This window comes from Sorex fumeus, unplaced genomic scaffold (assembly GCF_029834395.1).
Source record: "Sorex fumeus unplaced genomic scaffold, SorFum_2.1 ptg000141l, whole genome shotgun sequence".
NCBI classification, from domain to species: domain Eukaryota; kingdom Metazoa; phylum Chordata; class Mammalia; order Eulipotyphla; family Soricidae; genus Sorex; species Sorex fumeus.
The window spans coordinates 1,116,899-1,142,254 of NW_026606198.1; positions in this window are offsets into that span (position 1 = coordinate 1,116,899).

A 25,356-nucleotide genomic window follows, 5' to 3' on the forward strand; every position below is an offset into this window, starting at 1 on the left:
AGGACATGACCTGGAAAAAGATCGAGGCCAGTTGATTTGACTTTTGCTTCACAGAGCTCTTTATCCCTGCACTCTGAAGGGGCACATTCTCCTGCTGTGAGGCGGGGGTCTTTCCCCCTAATTGAGAGGTCCTTAGAGTCTGGAGCCAGGCTAGACACCTGGGAGAGGAGGCTAGGAGACAGTTCAATGGGCTGGAGAGAATATTTGGTGCACACAAGGCCCAAGTTTGATTCCAGCACTACGTGGTCCCTGTGAGCACCAGAGGCATGGCCCACAAAGAGACAAATTTAAAAATCCTAGGTTAGTTATTTGACCTTGACAAATTAGTTAACCTCTCTGCTTCACTTTCTCTTTTGTTAATAAAAAATATATAGATGATAATAGTATGATCTTGTGCTGTGAGCACAGTTTAGTCAAGTGCTATGCCCCTTAACCCTCAATTGTCCACCAGGGCCATTCTCCATACCCCACCTAGATCTAGACTCTGAGCTACTTTCAGTTAGGGTGGCTGAGAGAGTCAAGATTATGTTACTGTAGGCCTTCCTCCCATCAAAGAAAGCAGGCAAATCGAAACATGGGCACCCTGCCCTTTCTCCCGGATGCCAGAAATTCTGCCTAAGGTGTGGATTCCAAGCCTGGTTGATCATCAAAATTACCGTGGGGGATGGGCAGTCAGCTTCCTGAGCCTGCACTCTGAATTCCAGGACTGGATCTGCAAAGTGTCCTTTAAAAAAGAACACCTCCTGTTTTTTTTAATTACTGTCTGAACAAGGATGTTTGTATGTGAAGGGGAGTACTTCGTCATCCGAAGCATTATTATCCTATATCACTTTTCTGTTTAAAGACTGTCATCCATTGGGAAAAGCAGCCATGGAATTGCAGGGGTGGAGGAAGACTGCTAATTTTAAACAAATTCAAGAATTTGGATGGATGTATTGTGGACAGATCTAAGGGAAGAATTTTTATTTGAATCTGCTGAATTCTTTAGCCCAGGGGCCCCAGCTCCAGGAACTAACAAGCCAGATCCCATATCAAATGACTCAGAAGGAGTTTTTGGAGCAAATCTTTGGCCACTAAAGAGATTTACCATCTGAGAGGCTGCCTTGGCCCTGAGTTGAAAGACATTTGCTGGTTTTAAAGGAATTCGACTCACCACTCACTTTTCCCCCAAAGGACAGTGTCCAGTGTATGTCCTTCCCAGCCCTCCAGAGGTCTCTGCTGCACACAATAATAGTCATTATCACACTTTGTGTTGCTCATATTATTCCCTGAGGTGAATAAATAGTGAGCTTGACTCCCGGTGGGACTGGCAATGTCCAGAGGGTTGCTTAGAAGTTCCAGTAGTATCCTGAGAAGTCCAGGCCTCCAGGCTTATACTCCAAAGAAACTCTAAGACCTCTGTATCCAGTTCTACTCCCTGGAGGCTGCACCTCAAGAATCTCCTTTGAGGGGACCAGAGGTATAGTACAGATTGTACAGAGGTTAGATGCTGGCCTTGCACACGGCAGACCTAGGGCTGACTCCAGGCTCACTGGTGGTCCCCTGAGTCCCACCAGCAGTGATTCCTGAGTACAGAGCAAGGAGTAAGCCCTGAGCACCAGCAGATGTGGCCCCCTAACAAAAGCAAACATACAACAAAAAATAATTTCCTGTGAAGGTCAGAGAGATCATTCAATGTGCTAAGTGGATGAATGCTCACTGTCTGCAAAAGGCCTGAGTTTTACCCCAGCACCAAATGGTTCTCCAGCACTAATAAGTAACACCATCTCCATAAAAGCTAAAAAGCAAAGAAGAATCTCTTGGGCTCTCCCTCTCCTCCAGTTTTACCCTTCCAAAAATAACAGGAGCTCCCAGAGTTGACTGGTGATTTTGTGATTTGCACTTTTACTCTCATGAGAAAGCAGGGTCACGTCCCTACCCATAAGTCATTGCCTGCCTTCCTGTTCTGCAGACCTCAGATGACGGTTTCTTATGCATTTGCATCCATGTCTAGTAACTTCCTAGAAGAGAGTAAGTGTTTGGGCTTCCTTGCTGATCTTCCTCCATCATCCTGCTGTCCTCTAGGCCTCTGACGCTTGCTTTTTCGAGCAGCACTTTTTAGAGCTGTATATACATGAATAATGTCACAGAAAGCAGGCACCTGACAAATACCCCTTACAATTGCAACAGATGAAGCACAATCTTCCATAGGTGTCTGAGACCAAAGTTGGCAGAGACAAAGGGACACAGATGCTCCAGGCCACGTGATGCAGGCGCTAGGGCTCCAGGTCCCCATCTCCAGGCAGCTGCTGCCAGCCTCTTAAGTCAAACAGCAATGGGTTGAACCTCTCTTGAAGTTACTGTCAGTGTGTAGGTACACAAGGTCACTGCACCATAACCCCCTCTAGAGTGTCAAGCATCTTTAAAGGCCTCTGACACTGGCCCTCGCCCCCACTCTGACTGAGTTCAGTTCTATAAGCAGAATCTCAGTGGGGTTTCATTGACTGTTCGTTCTCTTACTGTGCTTCCTTGAATACTACATATGATCGAGAAGATTGGATATTTGTCCTCCCTCTGGCTTACTTCATTCAGCATGACACCCTTAGGATAAGTCTTTTTCTTACGGTTTTAGGGCCACATCTGACTGTGCTCTGCGTTCAGAGATCACTAATGGCAGGGCTATAAGTGGTGCTGGGGACCAAACCCCCTTCAGCTGCCTGCAAGGAAAGCCCCATACTCACTATACTATCTCTTCAGCCCTTGTGGATCAATCTTAAAAAAAAAAAGAATAAAAGAAAAAGATCATTTTTTTCCTTTGAAGGGCAATCACATACAAATTCCTGTTGTGCCCATATGCACATGCTCACCTCCAGAAATAGGAAGGGCCATGGAGAGAGATTACAGTGGGTAGGGCAATTGTCTCACATGTGGCTGACCAAGGTTTGATCCCTGGCACCCCACCCCCCACACCCGAACATTGTCAGGAGTAATTCCTGAGTGCAGAGGCAAGAGTAACCTTTGAACAAGGCTGGATGTAGTTCAAAAACAAAGAAGGAAAGAAGGAAAGAAAGAAAGAAAGAAAGAAAGAAAGAAAGAAAGAAAGAAAGAAAGAAAGAGAGAAAGAGGGAAGGAGGGAGGGAGGGAGAGAGGAAGGAAGAAAGAAAAGAAAGAAAGAAAGAAAGAAAGAAAGAAAGAAAGAAAGAAAGAAAGAGCGAGAGAAAGAGGGAAGGAGGGAGGGAGGGAGGGAGGGAGGAAGGAAGGAAGAGAAAGAAAGAGATAAAGAGAGAAAAAGGGAATGAGGGAGTGACAGAGGGAGAGAGAAAGAAAGGAAGGAAGGAAGGAAGGAAGGAAGGAAGGAAGGGAGGGAGGGAGGGAGGGAGGGAGGGAAGGAGGGAGGGAGGGAGGGAACAAGGGATTGAGGAAGGAAGGAAGGAAGGAAGGAAGGAAGGAAGGAAGGAAGGAGGGAGGGAGGGAGGGGGAGGGAGGGAAGGAGGCAGAGGGAGGAAGGGAAGGAAGGAAGGAAGGAAGGAAGGAAGGAAGGAAGGAAGGAAGGATGGGAGGCATGAAGGGATTGGGGGATAGAGGGAGAAAAGAGTGAGTGGCTGGAGTGATAGTACAGCCTTGTACAGAGTCAACCGGGGTTCAATCCCTGGCAGCACATATGGTCCCCTGAGTTCTTCCAGGAGTGATCCATAAGTTGCAGAACCAGGAATAAACCGTGAGCACCACCAGGTGTGGTCCCCTCCAAAAAAAGGAATAAAGCATGTTATACATTACCTTGGCTGGAGCGATAGCACAGCGGTAGGGCATTTGCCTTACAAGCACCAACATGGCCGACCCGAGTTCGATTCCTCCGCCCCTCTCGGAGAGCCCGGCAAGCTACCGAGATTATCTCGCCCACATGGCAGAGCCTGGCAAGCTCCCCGTGACGTATTCGATATGCCAAACACAGTAACAACAAGTCTCATGATGGAGACGTTCTGGGCCTGCTGGAGCAAATCGATACATGACCTTAACTAAGTTGCTGAAAGAGTCAGGTGGGGTCATTTTTTAAATGCTGGATTATTAAATCTTTTTCTCCTGGTTTTGCTAAAGGCCAGCCCAGAGATGCAACTAAAGCCAGATTCCCAGACATTTGGTCAATTTCTCAAGCATCAGTCCATCTTTTCTGTTTGTTTTCGTTTTGTAATCATACCATGCATTGATGTGAAGATCTATCCCTGTCTCTGTGCTCAGGTGTGACTCCCGGATGCCACAGGGCTCCAACTCTGCCCTCAGGCAGCAGTCTGTCTCTCACCCTCACATTATGTCTCGGGCCCCCACCTCACTTTTTGAAGAATGCTAAGGATGAGAAAATCTGACTTCTGATTTATATTGAAGTATGATCACAGCAGAAATGGCTAGGGTTTCTTTCTCAGTTTTTTAGGTGCGGGGGCTATAACCATTGGTTCTCTGGGGCTTCTCCTGGCTTCTGCGCTCAGAACTCAGGCCCCTAGCATGCAAAGCGTGCATTCCAACCTGTTGCTCCATCTCTCTGCTCTCTACAATGATTGTTTTTGTGGGGGTGTTGAGTTTGGGGGCCACGTTCCGTGGTGTTCAAAACTATTCCTCACTCTGTGCTCAGAACTGAGCCTCTGGAGACCATGCGTCGTTGCGTGACTCAAGCATTGTTAATCTCCCATTAAGGTTTCTTCCCCCGGCATGGGCTTGTATTACTTTCACAATGTGAAAAAAATCCAACCCTGTGAAATTCATTATGAATTTATAAAAAGATGTTGCAGGCAGGGAGAAGTGCATCCCCCAAAAGCTAGGTCTCCCAAGGGACTCACAGAATACTTCAGGTCACCTGACTCTTGGCTGTCTCCTCTCTCACTGCAGGAGTGACAGGATGATGAGGAACGCGTCCTGTTCAGCTGCTTCCATTACCTGGGGAAGGGCCTGGTGATGGGCTTGGGCTGAGCACTATGGTGTGGATGTTGGTGTCCCACCAACCTTACTGGGTGGCCAAGGAGCCGTATCTGATTTCACTAGATCTTCACTGTGTCAGAGCTTATTCCCACCACAGCAGTTCTTGGGCTGCTCTGGACTCAGGCTGGACTGAAGAACTAATCTTTGCAGGCATAGAAAAGTCAGTTCTTGCCTTAGCTCACATTCCCAAATTCATTCTTGCAGAAAAGAATTTCAGAAACAAGACGAATAGTGAAGTGTCTTTATTTAAGTGTTGGGGGGTGGGTTGGTGGGGTGGGGGATAAGAAAAAAAGAAGAGCCAAGATGAGGTGAGGGAAGCCCTGGAATGAGTGAGCGTGTGTTCCAAGTTTACAAATGGACAAAAACAGGTAATGTAACCCATTTGGTTTGCAAAGTTAATATAAAAGGGTCTTCCCAATCTACTCCCACTTGGTACTTTCTACACAGATCAGAGTCTGTTGCTAGGGTATTGCAAACTGAAAGAACTTGAACTCTGAGTCATCTTCTTTCATGCTCTCATTACAGTTTCTCTTCTTCCGAGGTGAGGTGGGGGCTTCTGGTTTTCTCTGAGCTTTCATTTCTGCATCTCAGTGGGTTTGTAACCTATACCCCTTGACTGCTGTCCAAATAATTCTAAATGACTTTGCCAGGGCATCCCTCTCTGCTTCCCTTTCTGCTCCCTGCACCGTGGATTCCAGTTCAGACCAGATAGCAACAAAGACCTCACTCCAAAGACAGAGAAAAAAATGCTCCTGCAGCCCGGGCTCAATGTGCCGGCGCAGATGTCTTGTATGCAGGAGCCCGGGATCTTATCCTGTTACTGAGTGCTCCCCAAGGAGTGCCAGAAACAACCCCAATCACTGAACCAGAAGCAGCCCGCAAGTACTGCTGGCTGTGCTTCTCTTCTTCCAAAAGAAAAGAAAAAAGGATATTTTTTATTTTGCTAACCCTGTAATCTTTCAACCCTGACTTGATTGAATGTGGAAGCTTTTTAAACTAAAGTTAAACAGATTTTATCCCAAACAAAAGTAGTATGAAGCAGTTTCCTTGACTCTGTCCAGTTCTTGCTCTTCTTATATATATATTTGGGATGCCGAATTTCCAAATCACATGTCAAGTGCCAATGACTAACCTAGTTGTGAAGCTCTAAGTAAATAGTTTTACTTGCCAATGTTCCTCTCTGGACTGACTCTTCCAGTGTATTCATGTTACTCTCTAAAGCGCACAGCTTCAGGCCCTTCAAAGTGCTGTGTCCACTCGAGTCCCTCTGTCTATGTAATTACAGAACACAGATCTGGGTCCCCTTGTGAGTGGCCTCTGTGAGTTTGAGAAGTGCCATTTGTCCCAGTAACAAACTGGTAAAATGAGCATGATTTTCTTAGAAGTAAAGTAAAGTAAAGGCCCTCCCATTGATCATCGATTTGCTTGAGCGGGCCCAGTAACGTCTCCATGGGAGACTTTGTTGTTACTGTGTTTGGCATATCCAATACGTCACGGGGTGCTTGCCAGGCTCTGCCATGCGGGCGAGATACTCTCGGTAGCTTGCCGGGCTCTCCGAAAGGGGCGGAGGAATCGAACTCGGGTTGGCCATGTTGGCTGCGTGCAAGGCAAACGCCCTACCGCTGTGCTATCGCTCCAGCCCAAAGAAACAGAATAATAAATATTATTTATGATGGTGCTTTAAGTTCCACAAGCGCCTGGGTAGGAGTTAAGGGCTGACTTTCATACAACCTCATCACAACCTTGGGAGCACGAACTTCAGCTTTCACTAGTACTGTGGTACATTGAAACTTTCACTGACCCAACTAAAAAACATCAAGGAAGGAACCTGCTGTAGAGTGACGTCGCTCCAAGAAGCAGGTAGACCACATGAACGCACAGTATGGCATGTTTGCTGAATTTGGGAGACATGGGTTTGGCATGAGGAAGCTTGGGGTGCCTTCAGGAACTCTAGGAATTTCTATATGGCTTTTCAAAGCAACCAAAGTGCATGGGCCTCTGGAGTAACAAAGAGACCCCAGACAGCAGAACACAGGCCCAAAGCAGCTCAGTTACTGACTGGCTTCATTTTCTGTTGGACTCTAGTCTTCTTGCTAAATACAGGTAACTCTGAACCATTTGAAGGGATATCAATGATGATCGTCTATGTCTGTGGGTGAGTTGTGTCTGTTTAAGTGAGAGAGGGACTAGGATTCCTCTTAAGCATTCTACTGCTGGTGTCAGGATAATGGCTCACAGGACCAGGGCACATACTCTGCATTCAGGATGCCTGAGTTCAATCCTGGCACAGTATATCCCACCAACTTCTGTCAGCAGCAGCCTCCCCGGCATGGAGTAAAGAGTAGTCCCTGTCCACTACTGCAAGGAGGGTACTGGCCTTGCATGCAGTCCACCAGATTCTGTCCCTGGCACCCCATATTGTCCCCTGTGCACCGCTGGAAGTGATTATTGAGAGCAGAGTCCGGAGTAATCAATAGGTGTGGACCCAAAACCAAACAAATGAGAGAGAGAGGGAGAGAGAGAGACAGAGAGAGAGAGAAAGAGAGTTTCTTCTATTGTTTTGTTGTGTACTTAACTAACTTTACCCTATTTTAAAAGGTATTTTATTAAGAATAAGAAAACTTGAACAGTATGTTGGGGTTAGCTGTGCTCCCTCCAAATTGATATACTTGATACATTAAAGTCCTACCCCACTGGAATCTCAGAATATGACTGTATTTGGAAACAGTCTAACTAATGAGCTAATTAAGGTCAAGTGAGATCAGGAGGAATATTAACAAATATGACCAGGTCCTTACTAGGAGAGGAGATAAAAACACACCTAGAGGGCAATCATGGAAGACACAGGGGGAAGGGAGAAGGCCACAGTTAGTGATCTGCACCCTGCTTTCTTTTCAGATTACCACTAGGATTCTGCTTTCTAGCACCACTAAATAGTTCTCAGATACCCAGTTGGTGTGTGATAAAGATAATTCAGCTTAATTCTGAGATTGCCTACTGGAGATAGCATCAAATGCAAAGTTAAGGCTTTGTCCTGCAATATGTATCCCCTCCCCTAACACAAACACACAATTCCACCCTCACATTCATTTCAGATGCTTATTGAAAGTCTAAGTTGCTACTTGCACTTCTAATCGATTAGCTGAAGAGGAAAGATTCCAACAATTTTCTTGGGCTTTACTTACTTGTTAGAGAAGCCCACAGAACTTAAAGAAACATTTTCTTCATTACATTTAGTATAAAGGGATACAACTCAGGAATATTCAGGTGGAAGGTACACAAGGAAAGAGTATGAAGCTTCGATGCCTTCTCCAGGATGCCAAACCCTCTAAACTAACTGTCCTTTAGGATTTCTATGGACACTTCATTACAAAGAAATGATCATTTAAATCATTAGCATTTGGTGATAGATTTGGCCTCCAATCCCATTTATCTCCCAGGAGGTCAGTGGGCTGTGACTTTTCCAACTGCCTAACACGAGGTTGCTTCTTGTAGCAACCAGACACGGTCCTTAGGTGAGGTCCAGGATCTTCTGGGGACTGGAGTGTCAGCTTCTAGAGCTGAAATACAGACTTGGTGTGTGGAGGCCCAAATGTGATTCCAATACTACGTGGTTCCCTGAATCACCAAACTTCCTTGTTTCCTAAGTATCTGAGGCATGGTTAGGGTCATTTATTTTGTTCTCCAAACTGAGGTGGCCTCATTTGCAATGACCACCTGGAATGGTGTGTTTACTGGTCATGCAGTGTCAAAGCTGGAGCCCCCAGGTTTAACCACTAGCTTCTGAAATCCTGGGTCATAACTCTGTATACCTGAATGGTGGTGGTGGTGGTATTGGAGTGTTCCCAAATTTGTAATAAGCTTCTGGATCTTTGGTACCGGAATGTCGCTATCTCATCAGCTATTTGCTCCCAAGCAAACCTTACAATTAGGAGTTTGTTCCCTCCTCTGCAAAATCAGAATGGCGGGGTCTTGATTATCCATTGCTGACTGATAAAGTCAATCACAAATGTGGTAGTTGGACAGTAATTCTTGTTTATGAATATTCTCTTTTCCTAGTTCTAAGGATTCATTGGGTCAAATTAGGAAACTCTTGTCTTTGTAGCCATACTCAGCCGACATCTCATCCAGGCTCTCTGCTCCTTGGAGAGTTGGGGGTGGGGTAAGAGCTGGACTGGAACACCTGGGGTCCCCAGGTCTCTCTCTTGCCACTCCTCCTCTGTGCCTTCTATGTGCCCCCACTTCTCTCTCCCCATCCCCCATTTCTTTTTTTCTGTGTCTTCATCTCTTTTTTTCTGCATCTATTTCTGGCTCCTTTCTCTTCAGATCTCTCCCTTTCTTTGTTTTGATGTCTCTCTTTCCTTCTCTAAATCCCAATTCCACCATAGTTTGGAATAACAAATATTGACCCAGGAGGACTTGTTTTATTACTCCTGGGAATTCATCAGACTCTCAAATATTTTTCTCTCCAATTTTAAGTATTCTCTCTCTCTCTCTCTCTCTCTCTCTCTCTCTCTCTCTCTCTCTCTCTCTATTTTTCAGTTTTATTGAATCACTGTGAGATAGTTACAAGCTCTCATGTCTCTCTATTTTTTTAAGGAGTACTAGTTTTTAACAAATGAGGCCAGCAAGTGCCTTAGAGAGGATTCATGTAGATGAATATTCAGCATTCTGTTCCAAGGGAAACAGGAAGTGAGGGGTTGTGTAAAAAGCTGACGCTACCATGAATATGTTTTTGGTTATTAGAAAAGAGCCAGCACAGCCTCAACTTTAAAAATAACTTCATTCAGTTTGGTTGCAATTGGGTGTGGAGAATTTTTTTAAAATCAAAACCAGCTGTTTTATGTCATTTAATCATTAGGGAGAGTTACACAAACTCACTGTGGGAATCAGGGAGCCTTGAAAGTCCCCACTTAGAAGCCATATTCTCAGGACTGAGCAAATCAATTTTCTTCTAATAATGATTTGCGTTCGTTTGCTGAGTCCTCTGGGTGCAGAGTCTATCATGGTCAGAGCTTTCTAAGAACTTACTCTAGCCTGACCGTCTGGTGCACAGAATACGGAGTGTCCACCCAAGAAGAATGAAGTGCAACCCCTCACAGAAATTCTTTCCATAGGGTTCTGACTCATACTGAGGTCATAAAGATTTTATTTATCTTTTTACTTTCTTTGCAAGGCCTCACACTGAACCACTTTCCTGCACTCTCATGATTGATTGAGTGTGTGTGTGTGTGTGTGTGTAGAGGTGGGGTGGGATGGACATGGGCTTTCTTGGTAATACTTCACCGAATGGGCGGGCAGTTCAGTGCCAGGGTCAGGTCTCACATTGAAAGGACCGCCCCAGCAATGCTGGGAAGCTTCCAGGATGCTTAAGAAGTCATGAGGTACCATGGATCAAACTCCAATACTATTCTCTCAAGGTTGACTTTTAGTTTATTAATATTTTATTGTTGTAAAAGTGAGCAAACACATTAGGAATTGAAATATTATGTAAAGGAATATAAAGTAGAATTAGAATTCCCCTCTCTTGTACTCAAATTCTCAGCTCATCTTCCCAGAGGATACAATTTCTAGTTGTAGGAGATTGTCATTCCAGATTTTCTTGAGTGTGTGCATGTTGTCAGATATATACATGTAACTATACATAGGCATATATAACCTGTGTGCATACAGATAAGGTTTTGTTAATGGGAAATTTTCCAGGCCAGTGAGTTCTTGCCTTGAATGTGGAAAGAATTATGCACTGAGCTGAACTTTGAAAGTCAGTTTTATCTCTCTCCAAGCTTAGGAGTACGTGAATGGTTCAAATGCAAGAAGACTTCTTGCTCTAAAGGTTGGTAAGAATCTTGACAGTGATGCCTCTCTGTGGAATTTGTATCATCTCCTGACTTTGGATGTTGCTTCATGCCAGGAAGAATCCTTGAACCTGACTGTTAACACTAATGCTTTCAGGGATAAAAACATTTTCCTGTAAATACAGTGCTCACTGGCAAGCTGCCTCACAAATGTGTGAAATGCCTTGACATCAATTATTTTTGTACCATTCCCAGAGTCCTTGAGGCCACTAAGGCTGCACCCACCAATATGTTCAGAGGGTGGGCATGAGGTGCTGGGGATCAAGCCCAGGACCTTGCATGTGCCATGTGTGTGCCCTACCACTTAGTCTCATTTTCAAACCTGGGTACCATTTGCTTGCTTGTTTGTTTCGTTTTGTTTTGGGTTCATACCTGGCTGCTCAGGGGATGATGCTCTGCTGGGGACTGAACCAAAGCTTCCTTCTTGCAAAGCATGGGTTCAGCACTTTGAGCATATCTCTGGCTCTTGGGAACATTTTTTCCATTAAAAAAATTTTTTTAGTAGCCTTTAGATTAGGACTGGAGCGATAGCACAGCAGGTAGGACATTTGCCTTGCGCCCAGCCAACCTGGGTTTGATTCCTTCGTCCTTCTGGAAGAGCCTGGCAAGCTACCGAGAGTATCCCACCCGCACCGCAGAGCCTGGCAAGCTACCCGTGATGTATTCAATATGCCAAAAACAGTAACAACAAGTCTCATAATGGAGACATTACTGGTGCCTGCTCAAGCAAATCGATGAACAATGGGAGGACAGTGCTACAGTGCTAATCATTAGATTACAAAGTTACTCATGATTGGGGTTCATACACTATTTCAACACCAATCCCTTCACCATTGCCTACTTCTCTCCACTAATTCCCTGCTCCCCCCCATTTGCCTGCCACCCACAAATCTGCCTCTATGAGGGGCAATTCTTAAAAGATACATGTTTTTGCACTGTTATTTACAGTACTATTGCTGATAATCAATTGGAGAAAGACCTATACAACCTGCTAAGTAGGAAAGTAATGGGTGGGTCCTGTCCTGTGTCTCCAAACAAAGGCAGCAAGGTATTTAGCTATGAGAACATGCTCCTCTGGAGTAACACTGTAGGTTGTTCATCGATTTGCTCGAGCGGGCCCAGTAACATATCCATCGTGAGACTTGTTGTTACTGTGTTTGGCATATTGAGTATGTCACGGGTAGCTTGCCAGGCTTTGCCATGTGGGTGAGACACTCTCAGTAGCTTGCTGGGCTCTCTGAAAGGGGTCGAGGCCCTAGCTCAGCTGGGCCAGCTGCGTGCAAGGCAAATGCCCTACCACTGTGCTATCTCCTCCCTCGTCTGGAGTAACAGGAAGAAAAGAGTGACCCAATAGTCAGTCCCTTGCCTCCTTCATCTTCTCTAGATGTCACATGAAGATTGGATCTAACCCACCTCAGAGAAAGCAGTTGTCCAAAAGCCCTTTCTTACTGCCCAGGAAATCGGGGACAGAAGTCTTCCAGGATACCTACCGTAAGTCATTCATTTTTCGAGTTGTGGTGTAATACATGAATCTTACTGCCTCTCAATTGTTGTGGCACCCACAGGCATGACCACCTTTGGAGAATATGGTCATATGCGCGTTGAAACACTGGGCAGTGTGCCCCGCATGTGTGAGATTGCCTGTCCCCTCCCAGACCTCCCCAGCAGAGAAACAAAGAAGGAACAAAGAGACTGAAGAACCACAGACTGATGGTAAAAATGCCCCCTTTAATGCAGAGCTGGTAGCATACTTATAGAACATCTGAGGGGATTCAAGGTATAGGACTGAATGTAGGTGTGATTGAACATTTACAGAGGTAAAGCATTTCAGAGGAGGCAATTCTCTTGGGGGATTAACTCAAGGAGACACTCTGTCTCCCAGGGACATCTATGTTACTTTTCTTTTTCCCTTTAGTTGTGTATATTAAACAAATATGTTTACTTCCTTTTAGTACTTGCAGTTATTTGGACAAACAAAGTAAGAGATATAGATTCTAAAACTTCTCTGGGGTCTGAGAGCAAGCGAGGTTTTTACTGTAGATCCCAGACTAAGTCTCCTCAGGCCGGTCCAGCTTGTGCTTCCCCATTGGGAGTCCTGTCTCTTAACTCATGACAGCTTTCATCAAGACCATGCATTTATGCTTTCTAGACTGTCCCATTTCAATGCCGGGGTAGCTTCGCCACTCGCCCCGGGTCCATCCCAGTCCCATGGTGGAACTTCCCTTTTGGGGTGTTAGGAACTACAGCAACTTATAGCCTGAGTCTAATTACAACAGATGCCCAGGATCTTTCAGATCAATCAAATCCCAAATATTAGGAGCATAGCATTAAAGGGTTTTCTGTGTTTAAACAAAGAACATTGTTCTATAGTAAAATATGAAAAGGCTATAGGGGAAATAGAAAAGCAAGTAGTTCTCTTCAAATACAAAGTCCAGAATCACCAGAGTTTTGGTTTATAAGTAACCGAGACTGACTTGGGGACCTGTGACAATGAGAGGTAAAATACAAAGGAAAGGTTAAAGATAAACTCATGGGATTAGGAGTATTTGCTAGAGCACTGTAAACTTCTCTAGGGGAAGAAAAAGAGGAATTCCTGATGAAGCCTAAAACATTTAGGATCAGTATCCAACAGTCATATAAGGACAAAAATATAACTGACCTGGACCTCAACTCTGGAGTGGAGGGCATTCTGTGATTCAAGAACACATTGTATTCGTTTTCTTATGTATTTGTTTTGGAGGTCATATCTTGGAGTGCTCAGAGATTACTACTGGTTCTGCATTTAAGAATTAGAGCTGGCGGTGCTTGGGGGCCTGTAGGATAACATTGGTTTATCCTTTCTGCCTTGCTACAGGGAGCTTAGGTTTATTGGGTTACTCCCATCACCCTACCCCCATTCCTCTTCGTTTATTTGTAACCTCTTTCTTTGTGCTCTGTTGACTTGTAAATATTGTTTTTCTCTTCTCCTTAAGTCCTTTGCTTAGTTAATCCAAAGCGATATTCTTTCTGTATGGGCACAAGAAGACAATGCTATGGTTTTGTAACTTGGGAGTTAATTCACTCCAGATAATATTACCTCCAGGACATCTCTTCTCTTGACCTAAGCCTCAGTTTCCCTTACTTCCTAGCACCCCAAAAGCAGGGTCCTGACGAGGGACTGGATGGACCCAGGGCAAGCTGTGAACTATGTGCTACCCTGGCATTGAAATGGGCCTGGCCAAAGTGCCATAATACTTAACTGTGAGTTAAGAGCATGGTCATGGACAAATGCTGTCATGATCCAAAAAGCAACAACTAGATTTGGACCCTGCTAGGGTTAGAAATGATAAATCCGGCCTGTGCACTGTATTCTGAGTCTGTGGCGAGATGTCCCCAAGAGAGCCACCCTACAAGCTCAATGTATTTCTTACTATGTCCATACTAAATAACTAATACTAAGAAGTAGAATTAAGATGTTAAGTTATTGGACTAAGGAGAGCAGAAACACCCCTTAAGTGGTATTTTTCCCTTGAGTGGCAGAAGGGTTCTGATATATTGATTTTGTTGCCAGATGGGATGTGGTGCTACCCCCAAAACAGGGAGTTAGAGAGGGATGATAGAGAGACCAGGGCATCAAGATGGAGTGTGGAGAGACTAGCAAGGGGGACAGAGGGAAAAGAATGTAGGGGAAGAATGCAGCAGCAGGCGCGTGGAGAGACGAGAGACCAGGCTGTGAGATGGAGTGCGGAGAGATAAGCAGGAGAAACAGGAGGAGACGGGAATGAGGGGCAGTGTAAGACTAGAATGGAGAGCTTAGTGACACTGGAACAGGCACGTGGGGAGAATGGAGTCATCGGCAGCTGATCACCAACTGGCTTGGCCCTCTTTTCCTCCTTCGCCCACCCCATGGCCTAGGCCGCCCAGGGTGGGGGACCGGCCCAAGTCCACCAACCCAGACGGCGAGAGAGAACCGCTGGGGCTTCCCCCAGCCTCCCGGAGATTATACAGGGGCCCAGTGGAATTTGGAGGATGGAACCCAGGTCAGCTGCATGCAAGGAAAGTGCCCTTTCTGCTGTGCTATGTCTCCAGTCCTGAAGGTGGTTTCCAAGAGTCAGTCCAGGTTATGTCTGAGGCGACATCATCTAGAATCTGGGGGATCTTTGCAACGTGTTGGGAATGTGGGAAAGACTCAGGTCCAAGGTAGGGATCATACAGGAAAGGAGTGGAGAGGGGAAGTGGGAGGGAGAAAGATACCCAGTCCCAGAAAAGATCTAGAATTATTCAGGAGACCACTTTAGTGCAACCTTTAGAACCAACCTTAAAGTCGGCATAAGCAGACTTCCAGCTGTGGTCATTAGCTGAAGGTAAGAGAATGAGAAACCTCTGGTGCCTCTCCCCCATCACAGGGTTTATTTGGCCCTTGGTGTGTGTGTGTGTGTGTGTGTGTGTGTGTGTGTGTGTTGTGTGTTTGCACATGTACACATGCAAGCATGTGTATGCATTTTTGTTTATATTTTAGTTGAGTTGGTTGCCAATGTTTAAAAATCAGACATTGCATTAAAACTTGGGTTCTTGGAGCTGGAGCGATAGTATAGCAAGTAGGGTATTTGCCCTGTACATGGCAACCCGGGTTCAATCCCTGACATCTCATATGGTCCCTTAAGCACCACCAGGAATAATTCCCAAGTGCAGAGACAGGAGCAAACCCTAAGCACTTTAAGGTGCGGCCCCCAAACAAAAAGAACAACAGCAACAACAACAATAATCACTGTCACTGTCCTCCCGTTGTTCATCGATTTTCTCGAGTGGGCCCAGTAATGTCTCCATCATGAGACTTTGTTTTTACTGTGTTTGGCATATCGAAAACTTCACAGGGAGCTTGCCAGGCTCTGCCGTGCGGGCGAGATACTCTCGGTAGCTTGCCGGGCTCTCCGAGAGGGGTGGAGGAATCGAACTCGGGTCGGCCATGTTGGCTGCGTGCAAGGCAAACGCCCTACCCGCTGTGCTATCGCTCCAGCCCAACAACAATAATAACAACAACAAAAACCAACCAACCAATCAACAATGAAACAAACAAAAAACTCCTTGGGTTCTTGGCTTGTTTAGCAACATGTGAAGTCTGGTCCAGCATGAGGCTTTGAGTGCCAGTCCTCAGGTCTATACTGTGTTCCATCACAACATTTGGGGTTCGGGTTGGGGGTGAGGTCAGACCGGGATTTTGTGTTAGAGGTCAGGTCACAGAGCTGTCAATTAATCCGCTATATGTGTTTGCTCAGTTCTGGGCAGCAGTCTGGAACCAAGCTCTAGTCCACTGGTGTTTGGAACCTCAGGTTCAGGACTGGGGCAGTGAGCCCGGTGTGGCTGTCTCCTCAAGGACCTTGACTGTGTCAACAAATGGGGATTTTGACAAAGTCTCTCACCCAAGGAAACAATTCCAAATGATTTTGAAGCAAAACAATATGTACTTGCCTTTTCCATTTCCAGCAGGTCTATAATGACTAAGATGTTCCCATGAAACCCAGTGACACCACCATACCCAGCCCTTCTAACTTTGGCAATGTCAGGCAGAAACATTTTTTCAAACCCTGGCAGCCTGGAGCAAGAATCTGTCTTTTCTCTCATTGTGGCATTAGTTATGGCTGTTATTTAGAGGGAGAGAAAAATCCAGTCTACTGTCTGAGAGCCTCCAGGCACTGACTGTTTATACAGACAAATTTTTAAAAAGTTTAATAAAAATAAGCTCTTTCAGAAAGTTTCTCAAATATAGGCAACGCTAAAATTGGACATGCCATTCCTACATCTCTGTTCCCAGTCACATGTGAGGTACATTCCACCACAGGTGATGAACATGTGTGTCCTGCTCCCTGAAGGACAGTTGGCCAAACTTCCTCCTCATCCCTAGTTCATTATTTTTTCCATTTTTTTAGTCCATTATTTTTAATTTCAGCTCCAAAAGAGCTTCTGTGAGTGTTTACAAAGAAAACTCATAACAAACACATTTCAGAGACCCCCATATCCACCATAGGAACATAAACGACCAACATTTAATGGCAGTAGCACCGCACTGTAGCGCTGTCCTCCCGTTGTTCATCGATTTGCTCGAACAGGCACCAGTAACATCTCACAAAAAAATTGTGGGACTTGTTGTTACTGTTTTTGGCATATCAAATATGTCACGGGGAGCTTGCCAGGCTTTGCGGTGCAGGCGAGATACTCTCAGTAGCTTGCCGGGCTCTCCAAGAGGGGCGGAGGAATCGAACTTGGGTTGGCCATGTTGGCAGTGTGAAAGGCAAACGCCTTACCCCTTAGTGGCAGTCACTGTCACTGTCACTGTCCTCTCGTTGTTCATCGATTTTCTCGAGCAGGCCCAGTAATGTCTCCTTCGTGAGACTTGTTGTTACTGTGTTTGGCAAATCGAATACGTCACGGGGAGCTTGCCAGGCTTGGCCATGCGGGCGAGATAATCTTGGTAGCTTGCCAGGCTCTCCGAGAGGGGTGGAGGAATCGAACTCGGGTCGGCCATGTTGGCTGAGTGCAAGGCAAATGTCCTACCGCTGTGCTATCGCTCCAGCCCCCTTAGTGGCAGTATTACACATAAAATAACCACAGAGATTCACTTATAATCATCTTTCCATCATGTTCTAGATTTTGGAAAACTCTATTATCCATAAAACTTAAAACCAGAACACAGCATAAGCCACGTGTCCTCAACTGGTTTTGTTCCGTTTATTTTAGGGCCACATCTACTGGTGCTCAGGGCCAGCTCTGTGTTGGGGATTGCTTAGCTTATGATGATGCAATGGAGACCACGTGGTGTCAGGGATTGGACCAGGGCCTCCTGCAAAGAGGTACTCGAGCCAGTAGAGCTATCTCCCTGGCCTCTACCCCAGAGGTTTTAGTAAAATAATTGCAGCATTTAATTTTTTGTGCGTATATTTTCTTTCCTTTTATTTTTAAACCACTTAAACTATGAAAGTTTTTGACATATAGACCTAAATATTCCAACACTCTCTTAAAGATAATGTCACACTCTTACATAGCCACATTGACATTACCATACATGAAAAAAATTTCAATGGTTTACTATCATTTGGGCTGGAGCGTTAGCTCAGAGGGTAGGGCATTTGCCTTGCATGCAGCCAACCTGGGTTCGATTCCTTCGCCCCTCTTGAAGAGCCAGGCAAGTTACTGAGAGTATCACGCCTGCATGGCAAAGCCTGGCAAGCTACCTGTGATGTATTCAATATGCCAAAAACAGTAACAACAAGTCTCATAATGGAGACGTTACTGGTGCCCACTCAAGCAAATAGATGAACAATGGGAGGACTGTGTAACTGTGCTACACTATTATTTACTGGCCTGCTATTTTCATATTTTCCAATAGTCCTCAAGATGTCTATTTTGATGGTAGTTGTTTTCCAGCATTCAGTCAACATTTAGACACTGAATTGGGATTTTTTCTTCTCAGAGTGATCAACACTGATGAAGTACTCCTCTTTTGTGCCTTTGGATTTTTGTTGTTTTTGGCTTTTGGGTTTTGGACTGTACCTGGTAGAGTTCAGGCATTGCTACTGTCTTGGTGCTCAGGGGTCACTCCTGGAGGTGTGGATGACTATGCAATTCCAGTCATTGAGCTTACTCTCTTGGCCTAGAGTTGCCTTTTTTTTTTTTTTTAAATGTTTATATGAATTGAGGTTCTATGATTTACAACATTGTTAATGATGGTTTCCTATGCAGATAATTCCAAGATCACACCCATCTCATCTGGGCCCACCCCCTTCTTTCCTTTCAGGCTCTTCCAACTCAGATGTGTGGCTCATTTCTCCCACTGGGCTGCTGCCTTTGACCCTTTGTTGATACCTTACTGTGGATCTTAAAGTCCCATATATGAGACAGCTCATCCTGTATCAATTTCTGTTCTTCTGACTGACTTTACTCAGCATAAAATCCTCTAGGTTTTACCCATGTTTAGGTAAATTCCATGATTTTGTTCTTTCTTAGAGCTTTATATATTCTATTGTGTATATATAACACGACTTCTTGCTCCTTTTGTATGCAGTTGGGCACTTGAGTTGTTTCCACTTCTAAGGTGGAGTTCTGTTCCTCTGAGTCCACACGGTGCAGTTCTGTTCCTCTGGAGTTCTGAACTGTAGATTTCGCCTTGAAGACTCCTGAGACATGGAGGCTTCTGGGAAGGTAGGACCTCCTTGGTTGTTGCCTCTGCTTTCAGATCTCCTTCCCCCCACCCTTTGGTCACACCCGGCTATGCACAGGGGGTCACTCCTGACTTTCCACTCAGGAATTAGTCCTGGCAGTGCTCAGTGGACCACATGGGATGCTGGAAATTGAACTCGGGTCAGCTGTGTGCATGGCAAATGCCCTGTCCATTGTGCTATCACTCCAGCCCTGCTTTCAGACCTCTTAACCTGACTCACTGACCTCATCCATCATTGTCCTCATGTCTTGATAGCATGATGACCACAGAATTGCCTTTTTCTACAGGCCTGTGTGTTTCCTCCTCTGCATGGTCAGTCCAGTACATGTGGACCCTGCTGTTGGAGGGAAGGGGGTTTCCTTCCCATTTATTCTTTAAATTCCTCTTCCCTTGTTACCAATTGTTAGCTATGCATCCCAGATTCATTGTTTATTACAGAACATCACCCTACACTCTGGGGTGGTGTGTGTGTGGGGGGGGGCGGTGGGAGGTGAGAAAGAAGGCTATAAGCAGAGGTCAGGAGGCCCAGGGATGGTAGTCCAATGCTCTGAGGTTGAAATGCTGCTGCTAGGTCCCTGAGGTGTGAGATTACCCACACTACCCAGGGGTCTTGGAGACCTTCAGGGCTGTGACCCAGGGTCAAGGGACCATGTGATACCAGAAATCAGACCCAGATGGAACAAAGGCTAGTCATGCACTTTAACCATGCACTATCTCCAGATCCCTAACCCTACACTTTTTTTTCATTCTGGTGTCATACCCAGTGATACTCAGGGATTATTTATGGATCTGCATCAAGGAATTACCCCTGGTGGCTCAGGGGAGGGACCATAAGGGATGCCAGGGTTGGAACCCAGGTCAGTTATGTGCACGGCAAGCTCCCTACCTGCTGTACTATCACTCTAGCCCTCGTCTTACACTTTAATTTCTTCCCGAAAGTGCATTGACACAGGAGATGGGGCAGCAGGAGAGGCTGCTTCTAGGTTTTCTTGCCTTCTCCTACAGGCCTGTGTGTTTCCTCCTCTGCATGGTCAGTCCAGTACATGTGGACCCTGCTGTTGGAGGGGAAGGGGGTTTCCTTCCCATTTATTCTTTAAATTCCTCTTCCCTTGTTACCAATTGTTAGCAATGCATCCCAGATTCATTGTTTATTACAGAATACCACCCTACACTCTGGGGTGGTGGTGGTGGGGGTGGTGGGAGATTTGCAGGAATGTTTGGAAGCATTCCTTTCAGCTGACCGTGCAGGGGCTTTACTTTGAGTAAAACTGCTGGATTTGGAGTGCTTTTTCTACGAGCGTCCCTGTGCACCACCCCCTGCTGTGAGAGAGTGCCTGTTGCTAGTTCTCAGATTCAGTGTTTGCCACTCAGGTGAATATGAAGGGATAGTGTCATGATTTTCATTCACTTTCCCCAATCTCCAGGAAGCCTGGGCTCCCCCATCTCCCCCTTGCTGGGAATGTGGTAATGTGGTAATGTTTAGTTTTTATTCTGCCTCCCCAAGCTTGTGTGCATGAATAAGGCAGGCCAGTCCTCCTAGAGTTCTCTGTCTCTCTACTGGGGCTGCCTGAATCCTGGATCCAAGTGTCCAGGGCAAACAACTCACCCTCCGGTGTTGCGCATCAGTACTTTGCTTTCTTCAGTGGAAAGTCGTAACCTAATCCTCACCCAGAGTCAGTAACATTGCATTCCTCAAAAATACTTGCTCAGCAAGTGTGAGGTCCGGGAGTACATGAGGGGTGAGATTCAGGAATGTGTGATGGTGAAGGATTGGTCTTTTATGTATTGGTGGAGATCCAGGAATGTGTAATAGTTGAGATCCAGGAGTGTGTGACAATGGATATCTAACACCAGGACTTAGCAGTGGAAGAACTGTCCACTTAGCAAAAGGCTATATTTTGTTTTGTGTATTTTAGGGCTATGCCTGGTGGTCCTCCTGGCTCTGTGCTCAGGACTGTGCCTGGTGGTGCTCAGGAATTGCTCCTGGCTCTGTGCTTATAAAAGGCTGTGTCTTTTTTTAAATTTTTATAGTAATTCTTTGAACTTCTCTGGTAGAGGGATTCTGAACCAAAGAGTGGACATGCAGAGGGAAAGTTCACTTCTCTTTTCTGCCAACGTTTGAGAACAGCAGGGAGCTGTGAGTGCCAGGGAGCTTCGGTCAGTAGTAGATGCAAAAGAAGTCTTTTCTTGCCTCTTTCTGTTGCCGTTTGATAGCAGTGAAAAGGAAGCAAAGTCCACCAGGTGGGAATCATGGAATTCCCACTCACGGGAATCAAAGACAACTTGTTTTTTTTGTGAAGCACAGGGGCAAGCCTGGGAGCCTGGCAGTGTCTGAAAAGCAGCAGCTGGAAAAGTTGCTGAGACCTGGAATGGCTGGATTGACTGGGCCTCCAGGGCTCTGCTGCAGGCAGCTGCGCCCAGCTGAAGACAGGCCAGCCTACGCCAGACCCCACTCAGTCCTTCGTGAGTTTCAAAGAAGCATGGGTGCGTGACCGAGAACTGTTCCCCGGCTGGCCCACGGTGACAGAAAGACGAAGGATGGGGGAATGGGGTAACGGAGGAACAGGGTCCTAGGCTGGTTAGTAACCAGGGACTTATTTTTTTTTTTTTTTTTTTTTAGTGAAGCACCATGAGGTACAGTTGTAGATTTACAAATCTTTGTGCTTGGGTTTCGGTCATACAATGATCAAATACCCATCCCTCCACCAGTGCCCATTTCCCCCCACCCCCCCTCCCACCCTGCCTCTGTGGCAGGGCATTCCCCTTTGTTCTCTCTCTCCTTTTGGGTGTTGTGGTTTGCAAAAGAGGCATTGAGTGGCAAACATGTTCAGTCCATAGTCTACTTTCAACATGCATTTCCCCTCCTGGGAGGATCCTCCAAACACCCTTTATTTGGTGCTCACCAGGGACTATATTTTTCATTCTCATCTTCATCCTTGCAGCTTCATTCTCCTGCTTCTCCCTTAGAGCGTAGTTATTTCTTCCCCAGCATAGTTAGATTTCTCCCCTTTACGTTGTCATTCTTTTCCTCTAAGTCATGGAGTAATCCTCCTGGGACTTATCTCCCCTATTCTTGAGTATTAATCTCCTATTTTGTTACTCTGTGTTCCCCAGATGAATGCAATCTTTTTATGTCTGTCCCTCTCTTTCTGACTTATTTTGCTTAGCATGATACTTTCCATGTAGTACCACTTGTATGTAAATTTCATGACTTCATCTTTTCTAACAGCTACATAGTACTCCATAGTGTAGATGTACCAAAATTTCTTTAACCAGTCATCTGTTCTCGGGTACTCAGGTTTTTTCCAGATTCTGGCTATTGGGCTGGAGCGATAGCACAGCGGTAGGGCGTTTGCCTTGCACACAGCCAACATGGCCGACCCGAGTTTGATTCCTCTGCCCCTCTTGGAGAGCCCGGCAAGCTACCGAGAGTATCTCGCCCGCACGGCAGAGCCTGACAAGCTCCCCGTGACATATTCGATATGCCAGACACAGTAACAACAAAGTCTCCAATGGAGACGTTACCTTTACCTTACTAATATTTCTGTTCATTTTATATAAACACTAAGATATATTAATCTTAAATGTTGGCTCTTTCTGGGGACTTCTCGCTATATATCCCAGACTACAGTCCTCAGGCCAGGTTAGTCTTTCCTAATCCCAGCAGGGTTCTTATTCAGTTACTTCTTTTTAGGTCATGATAGAGTTTGTTCCATGACCATGCTCTTAACTTATTGTACTTATGTCGCTTAAGTTGTCCCCTTTTGATGCCAGGGTAGCTTACAGTTTACCCTGACTCCATCCTTGTCCCTCGCTGGGACACTCTTTTGGGGATGTTAGGAAGTAAAGGCAACTGAGGCTTAAGTCAGGTAAATATGATGGATGCCCAGGAGTAAATATTATTTTGGAGTCAGTTAGCTCCCATGTTACAAAGTATAGCATGAACTGTCTTCCTGTATCTATACAAGAAGGACATTGCTAAACCATGCAATAAAGGACATAAAGGAAAGAGAAAAGCAATATAGGATTATTGTGCCCAATGGAATTGGGTGTGCCTCGGGGGCACTATTGTGAAAGTAACTCAATAAGCCTAAACTCCCTTAGGGAGGAACAAGGATTATAATGTTGCATAAATCAATGTTATGCAACAATACCTAAAACTTTTCTTCAGTCTGTTCTTCATCCAGTGGGGAATCCTGTTTCTGGGTACAACTGATTATCTCATATGACTTTCAGAAAACTCCGTTCTAGAATGAGCAGCTTGCCAGTACTCTTCATGCTAAAAAGCTTCTCTATAAAAATGAACAAGGCCATCTGAGGCATCTGAACTAAAGGAGATGGCAAAACACTGGCAAAGCAGACATTAAGAGCATCTATGTGAGAGTCTGGATTAAACCCCATCATTTTTCTTTGGAAACTGGAATCTCACAGTCAGTTCATAACATATATTGCTAAGAACTGGCAGAGAACTGAAATAATACTTATTAAATTTATAGTATTGTTTGTCCCAGAGAGAAGCCAAATAAATTACGTTAATGAGCCTCCCCCCTATTTTCTGGTGCTCATTTGGGTATAGGTTTTCCTGTTCTTCTGGAGTTTTGTCATGTCTGGTCGGTAGCCTGGGTTAGAAGTCACACATCTGACTTCCAGGAAAGTGTGGGTTTAGCCAGAAATGAGCAATGCCAAGTGCTACCACTGGAGCATCTTTGGAAAACAGGATGGCACAGGACCATATGAAGGTAACTGATTCTCATTATTTCAGAAGTTTCTTGTTGGAAGGAAATGATGAAGTTAAAATGAAAAACATTCCAGCTCATACAATTGTAGGATGACATTGGTTTGTCCTTTCTCTCTTACCACAAGGAGTTTAGGTTTATTGGTTACACCAATCACAGTGCTCCCTAGTCACTCCCATTCCTCTGTGCCTATCCGTAACTTCTCTGTGCTCTCATCCCCAACCAATTAATCAGCTTTCCCCCCTAATCAGACTCTGTTAATTTGTAAGGTCAGATCCTGCTAGGACACTGAACTTGTATTGTAAGTTAATATTGCCTTTCTCCTTTCCTTACGTCTTTTGAATGGTTTACTTTAAAGCAATATTCTTTTTATAGACACGGGAAGACAATTAATATTATGCTTTTGTAACTTGGGATTTAATTGGCTTCTAATATTATTCACTCCCAGGCATCTGCTTCCTTGACTTAAGCCTCAGTTGCCCTTATTCCTAGCATCCCAAAAGCAGGGTCCCAACGAGGGACTGAATGGAATGGACCCAGGACAAGCTGTGAGCTACCCTGGCTTTGAAATGGGCCAGGCCAAAGTGCCACTATTCTTAACTATAAGTTAAGAGCTTGATCATGGACAAATGCTGCCATGATCCAAAAGTAACAACAAGATTAGGACCCTGCTAAGGATAGGAAAGACTAATCTGACCTGAGCACTGTAGTCTGAGATCGGGATGACTCCAAGAGAGCAATTCTATAAGCTTAATGTATCTCTTATTGTGTCCGTACAAATTGATTAATGTTATGAATGCTTATATGTTTCTTGGACAAGGAGAGGAGAAACACACCCATGGGATTCCACTCTTGGGTGGGCTGTCCTGCTGAATCTGTCCCAGAAAAAGTATCCCCTGAGGGAAAGACCCCTACTGATTGTGACCACACCTATGTGTAAGCCCCAACCCCTCATGCTTTGGGATTTAACTAGGCAGTAAGAGTGGGCTAGGGGATCCAGAATCCAGAGCCAGGGGGAGAATGAGAGAGGCAGAAGGAGAATGAAGTAGGATCGAGAAGGAGAATGAAGTAGCATGGCTGGGGAAGGAGCAGGAGGGGAATCAGAGGAGAATGAAGGGAACGGAATAAACTGCAACTAACACAAACCAGCCTTTTTTTCCTCCTTGTCCTCCCTTCATCATCGACCTCCCTGGGGTTGGGGAAGTGGCCTAAGACTACCGACCTCAGGCTATGGGAGAGATAGAATACCGCTGCCCCCTTTTGTGTTTACACATACCATATGTTGCTTTGGCTTTGAATATGGAAAGTATTGTTGCCGTTATATTGTTAAGACAAAATGGCAAAAGAAACTGACCAGATGACAGAACCAGGAAAGATGTTCTCAATTAGGAAGCATGAGGGACTCTATCTAGCAGGCATACCCTGGACGTAGTGATGGGTCTGAACCAAGTACCCTCAGGAATGATATCCCCTCCCCTCCAAGTCTCAGACTCCCTGAGCATTGCTTGGGAGCCTTACATGACCCAAAAAGGTATAGGGGAAAACAGAGAACCCTCTACATTGCATTCTGAAAGAATCAGGTTATTTTAAAAGATTACTTTTCCTGGAGCGATAGCACAGCGGG